Here is a 7,211-nt window from a genome sequence, read left to right as displayed (position 1 = left end):
TTGCAGGGCGCTGGCAGTGCACCTCCTTGCACAAAGGCGGAGGTAGCGGTCCTGCTGCTGGGTTGTTGCCCTCCTACGGCCTCCTCCACGTCTCCTGATGTACTGGCCTGTCTCCTGGTAGCGCCTCCATGCTCTGGACACTACGCTGACAGACACAGCAAACCTTTTTGCCACAGCTCGCATTGATGTGCCATCCTGGATGAACTGCACTACCTGAGCCACTTGTGTGGGTTGTAGACTCCGTCTCATGCTACCACTAGAGTGAGAGCACCGCCAGCATTCAAAAGTGACCAAAACATCAGCCAGGAAGCATAGGAACTGAGAAGTGGTCTGTGGTCACCACCTGCAGAATCACTCCTTTTTTGGGGGTGTCTTGCTAATTGCCTATAATTTCCACCTTTTGTCTATTCCATTTGCACAACAGCATGTGAAATTTATTGTCAATCAGTGTTGCTTCCTAAGTGGCCAGTTTGATTTCACAGAAGTGTGATTGACTTGGAGTTACATTGTGTTGTTTAAGTGTTCCCTTTATTTTTTTGAGCAGTGTAAACAAACAATGTAAAGCCTCAAAACATGGTTTATGTTGATGTCATGGCTCTGGCTTTGAATTTTAGAGTGAATATCAAATCAAATGTATTTATATAGCCCTTCTTACATCAGCTGATATCTCAAAGTGCTGTACAGAAACCCAGCCTAAAACTCCAAACAGCAAGCAATGCAGGTGTAGAAGCACGGTGGCTAGGAAAAACTCCCTAGAAATGCCAAAACCTAGAGAGGAACCAGGCTATGAGGGGTGGCCAGTCCTCTTCTGGCTGTGCCGGGTGGAGATTATAACAGAACATGGCCAAGATGTTCAAATGTTCATAAATGACCAGCATGGTCAAATAATAATAATCACACTAGTTGTCGAGGGTGGAACAAGTCAGCACCTCAGGAGTAAATGTCAGTTGGCTTTTCATAGCCGATCATTAAGAGTATCTCTACAGCTCCTGCTGTCTCTAGAGAGTTGAAAACAGCAGGTCTGGGACAGATAGCACGTCCGGTGAACAGGTCAGGGTTCCATAGCCGAAGGCAGAACAGTTGAAACTGGAGCAGCAGCACAGCCAGGTGGACTGGGGACAGCAAGGAGTCATCATGCCAGGTAGTCCTGAGGCATGGTCCTAGGGCTCAGGTCCTCCGAGAGAGAAAGAAAGAAAGAGAGAGAGAATTAGAGAGAGCATACTTAAATTCACACAGGACACCGGATAAGACAGGAGAAATACTCCAGATAGAACAGGCTGACTCTAGCCCCCCGACACATAAACTACTGCAGCATAAATACTGGAGGCTGAGACAGGAGGGGTCAGGAGACACTGTGGACCCATCCGATGATACCCCCAGACAGGGCCAAACAGGCAGGATATAACCCCACCCACTTTGGCAAAGCACAGCCCCCACACCACTAGAGGGATATCTTCAACCACCAACTTACCATCCTGAGACAAGGCCGAGTATAGCCCACAATGATCTCCGCCACGGCACAACCCAAGGGGGGTGGGGGGGGGGGGGGCGCCAACCCAGACAGGAAGATCACATCAGTGACTCAACCCACTCAAGTGACGCACCCCTCTTAGGGACGGCATGGAAGAGCACCAGTAAGCCAGTGACTCAGCCCCTGTAATAGGGTTAGAGGCAAAGAATCCCAGTGGAGAGAGAGGAACCGGCCAGGCAGAGACAGCAAGGGCGGTTCATTGCTCCAGAGCCTTTCCGTTCACATTCACACTCCTGAGCCAGACTACACTCAATCATATGACCCACTGAAAAGATGAGTCTTCAGTAAAGACTTAAAGGTTGAAACCGAGTCTGCGTCTCTCACATGGGTAGGCAGACCATTCCATAAAAATTGAGCTCTATAGGAGAAAGCCTTGCCTCCAGCTGTTTGCTTAGAAATTCTAGGGACAATTAGGAGGCCTGCATCTTGTGACCATAGCGTACGTGTAGGTATGTACGGCAGGACCAAATTGGAAAGATAGGTAGGAGCAAGCCCATGTAGTGCTTTGTAGGTTAGCGGTAAAACCTTGAAATCAGCCCTTGCCTTAACAGGAAGCCAGTGTAGGGAGGCTAGCACTGGAGTAATATGATCAAATGTTTGGGTTCTAGTCAGGATTCTAGCAGACGTATTTAGCACTAACTGAAGTTTTATTTAGTGCTTTATCCGGGTAGCCGGAAAGTAGAGCATTGCAGTAGTCTAACCTAGAAGTAACAAAAGCATGGATTCATTTTTCTGCATCATTTTTGGACAGAAAGTTTCTGATTTTTGCAATGTTACGTAGATGGAAAAAAGCTGTCCTTGAAACAGTCTTGATATGTTCGTCAAAAGATGGATCAGGGTCCAGAGTAACGCCGAGGTCCTTCACAGTTTTATTTGAGACGACTGTACAACCATCAAGATTAATTGTCAGATTCAACAGAAGATCTCTTTGTTTCTTGGGACCTAGAACAAGCATCTCTGTTTTGTCCGAGTTTAAAAGTAGAAAGTTTGCAGCCATCCACTTCCTTATGTCTGAAACACAGGCTTCTAGCGAGGGCAATTTTGGGGCTTCACCATGTTTCATTGAAATGTACAGCTGTGTGTTATCACTCCCCCTAACTGGGAGGGGGCCAGAGACAATTACTCAATGCCGACATCTTTCTAGCTGATTTACAGGCTGAAGCTATGTTGCGCTTGGTGACCTCTGACTGTTTCATCCTAACATCGTTGGTGCCGACGTGGATAACAATATCTCTATACTCTCTACACTCGCCAGTTTTAGCTTTAGCCAGCACCATCTTCAGATTAGCCTTAACTTCGGTAGCCCTGCTCCCTGGTAAACAGTGTATGATCGCTGGATGATTCGTTTTAAGTCTAATACTGCGGGTAATGGAGTCGCCACTGACTCGTTTTTTTTCAATTTGTCAGAGCTAATGGTGGGAAGCTTCGGCGTCTCAGACCCCGTAACGGGAGGAGTAGAGACCAGAGACGGCTTGGCCTCAGACTCGCTGCTTAATGGGGAAAACCGGTTGAAAGTTTCTGTCGGCTGAATGAGCGACACTACAGCATTTCCCTCCAGATGCCATGAGAAAGTTGTCCGGCTGCGGGGACCGTGCGAGGGGATTTGTACTAACGTTACTATCTGTACTTACTGGTGGCACAGACGCCGTTTCATCCTTTCCTACACTGAAATTACCCTTGCCTAACAATTGCGTCTGAAGCTGGGCTTGCAGCACAGCTATCCTCGCCGTAAGGCGATCTTTCCCCTGTATATTATGAGTACAGCGACTGCAATTAGAAGGCATCATCTTAATGTTACTACTTAGCTTCGGCTGTTGGAAGTCCTGACGAACCATGTCCAGATAAAGCGTCCGGAGTGAAAAAGTTGAATGAAAAAAAGTTGAGTGAGGGAAAAACTAAAAATATAAACGGTAATTAAAAAGTAAAAACCGTAAAGTTGTCAGGTAGCAAAGTAAGGTTGGCAACAAAACGCACAGCAACACGTAAACAAGTCTGCAAGTGGAGAATACACTTGCAGACTGGAGAATACATTTCTCCAGTCCCATGCATCAGCTTTTTACCAGACCATAACAATGGAAGGGTTTTACCAAAACAGTGGAAGGGTCATCGCTCTGATATTTTTTGAATGGCAGAGTTCCCATTAAACATCGAAAATATGTTTGGTAATGTACCCAGGGGCGCAACTTTGGTTTTAGAAGTGTGGGGCCATAATAAAATAATACAAAATTATAACATATTTTTTAGGGGGTAGATCAACTTTAATATTGCAGATAGATTGAGTATACCACATCAGTCACCAGCTGCATCAATAAGTGCATTGATGTCTTCCCAAAAGTGACCGTACATACATACGCTAACCAGAAGCCATGGATTACAGACAACATCTGCACCAGGCTAAAGGGTAGAGGTGCCACTTTCAAGGAGAGGGACTCTAACCCGGACGCTTATAAGAAATCCAGCAATGCCCCCCCCCCCCCCCCCCCCGACGAACCATCAAACAGGCAAAGCGTCAATACAGGACTAAGATTGAATCCTATTATGTATAACAAGTGGCAACAGTGAGGGACTTGTTTCTGGAGAGATGGATCTTTAAAAGTAGAAGCACGAACTGTTTGGGCATAGACCTGGATAGTATGACAGAACTCTGCAGGCAATCTACAGTAGATTGCAATTCCACCCCCTTTAGCAGTTCTGTCTTGATGGAAAATGTTGTAATTGGGGATGGAAATGTCAGAATTTTTGGTGGCAATCCTAAGCCAAGATTCAGACACGGCTAGGACATCAGGGTTGGCGGAGTGTGCTAAAGCAGTGAGTAAAGCAAATTTAGGGAGGAGGCGTCTGATGTTAACATGCATGAACCCAAAGCTTTTACGGTTGCAGAAGTCAACAAATGAGAGTGCCTGGGGACACACAGGGCCTAGATTAACCTCTACATCACCAGAGGAACAGAGGAGGAGTAGAATGAGGGTACGGCTAAAGGCTATAAGAACTGGTCGTCCAGTGCTTTGGGAACAGAGAATAAAAGGAGCTAATTTCTGGGCGTGGTAGGGTAGATTCAGGGCATAGTGTACAGACAAGGGTATGGTAGGGTGTGAGTAGAGTGGGGGTAAACCTAGGCATTGAGTGACGATGAGAAAAGTTGCATCTCTGGAGGCGCCAGTTAAGCTAAGTGCGGTCTCCACATGTGTGGGGGGTGGGACAAGGGGGCTATCTGAGGCATGTTGAGCAGGACTAGGGGTTCCACAGTAAAATAAAACAATGAGAGCTGCCCTAAACAAGGCATATTGACATTAGAGAAAGGTATAAAGCAATCACAGGTATTGATTGGAAGACCTAAGACAACAACGGGTGAGACAACAACGGGTAAACAGCTAGGACAACAACAACGGGTAAATGGCGATGAATGGGCAGAGAGGGTCAGTTAGCTACACACAGGGCCTGAGATCGAGGCTGGGGCCAACAGCTAAACAAAATGAAGTACCGTGTTAATGAACAGTCCAGCAGGCATCAGCTGTGTAGCCGAGTGATCATAGGGTCCAATGAGCAGCAATAGATGAAACAGGGAGCTTTTCGGAAGCAGATTACTACGCTAGGCGAGCGGGAGACACGGCATTCAGGAAGCTAGCAATCCAGGTCTAGCAGAAGGATCATCACCAACATCTGCGACGCAGAGGCCGGTTGAGAGCATATCGGCCGAATTACGCCAGCAGACCAGCAGACCAGTCGTGATGGATCGGCGCGGCTCCGTGTCGACAAAGGGTCCAGGCCAATTGGCAAGAGAGGTATTGTAGGTGGTGTACTTTGTTTGCTAGCTGGGAAATGGGCCTAGCTCGAGGCTAACTGGTGCATGCTTCTTGTCAAGGGCGTTAGCCACAATAGCCGCTTGGTAGCAACTAGCTAGCTGCGAAGATCCGGTGTAATTAGTAAGGAACTCCCCTCACGTGGGTGTCTAGGTTTAAATTGAAAAGCCCTCCGTAGAATGAGTATGACATGCCTGCCTTAAAGGTTAACTCTCAACCCCAATTTCAGCCTTTGCCCAACCCCTTCAAATTTGCAAAAGATCCATTCTGGGCTGCGCTCAGTAAGCTTTTACGTTCTGGAATCTTCAATTGAACAGAAACGGTGCTGTATTGAACGACCAGTTGAAAAACGGGAAGGGGTTGGGTTGTGGATTGGGGAACACTGTCAGCATGGATACTGCCCTTTAAATACGTCACTCATTGCTTCAAGCCACACCTCGCCACCCCCACCAAACAGGAGCAAATGTACCTCAATGTCTTCAAGCACATACAAGAACGATTTTGGGAAACGTGTCGTTCAGTACAAACCATTCCAAAACGTAGCAAACATTCAAGCAAACTGAACACACCTCAGGTGAGAAGTTGTGGGTAGGGGGAATTGCTCATAAATATTTATAAATTAACGTAGTTGTACATGAGCCCAACATTTTATCATTAAAGCATTCTTACCAGAAGTCCACTGGCACGCTCTGATAATAAAATGACCTTTATCTCACAGTGGTAAAGCTCAGAGTTCCTGACATCTATTGCCACTTGCGGTATAAGTTTGAATCCCCCATGGGGCGCAAGAAAAAAAGTGTGCTCACATTTAGGAGGAAAAGTGCAATCATCACCTTGAAAATTAAAATGAGTGGCTCAATTCAATCCACCACGCGTTGCAGTATTTACGAAGTAGCTCTTTTTCCAATTGTCAAATTAACTCAGATTGGTTTTGGGTAGTGTATAAAAACCTGCAACTACTACCAGAGCGACCCCTCTCACAGGTAAACTTTCCCTTTTCAGAATTAGAGGTGTGTGGGCATGGGATGAATATTGTAAATAAAGTATTTGGAACAAATATATCTTCCCCATGTGGGATTAGTACTCACAGCTAAATATTTTTAGAACTAACCCAAGATAGACCACAGCCTGTCATTTCCAATGGGAGCAAATTAATAATTGTGGGCAGAACAAGCAAGGAGGTGGGCAGAACCAAGCACGAGCAAGCGAGATCCTTTTGGCGCATTCTAGCATGTATTTGCATACAGTGCATTCGGAAAGTATTCAGACCCAGTGACTTTTTCCACATTTTGTTACATTACAGCCTTATTCTAAATTAAATTAAACATGTTCCTCATCAATCTACACATGTCACGGATTCCTCCGGAACTTTCATTAATCACACCTGGCCCCTATTCCCAGTGATTAGTAATTGTATAAGTGTGTCCTTGGTTTACCATTGTCCTGTCGATTGTCCTGTCTGTTTGTTCGTGTGAGTACCTGTGCTGTGTATTTTGGCTTTCGTACTATTGTGGATTTTGCAGATGATTACGCGTCTCGTCTCGCGCTTATGTTATTTATTCGAGGTACTCCTCGCTTTTGTTTGGGTTTCAACCCTGTGTTTTGTATAGTGTTTGTTTGGTCTTCGTCCCTGTGCCTTTACACGGCACGCCGTAATTTGGGTGTAATAACAAACCCTATTACGCATTCCTGCGCCTGTCTTCCGACCCTCGTTCCAACGTGACAACACACAATATCCCATCATGACAAAGCAAAATAAAGTTTTTAGAAATGTTTGAACTGTATTAAAAATAAAAACAGAAATACCTTATTTACATAAGTATTCAGAAAGCCAGCATCCCGGAGTCACTGTTGAGACTGGTGTTTTGCGGGTACTATTC

Source organism: Salvelinus namaycush, chromosome 16 (assembly GCF_016432855.1).
Source record: "Salvelinus namaycush isolate Seneca chromosome 16, SaNama_1.0, whole genome shotgun sequence".
In the NCBI taxonomy this organism is placed as follows: Eukaryota; Metazoa; Chordata; class Actinopteri; order Salmoniformes; family Salmonidae; genus Salvelinus; species Salvelinus namaycush.
This window is presented reverse-complemented; position numbering follows the sequence as displayed.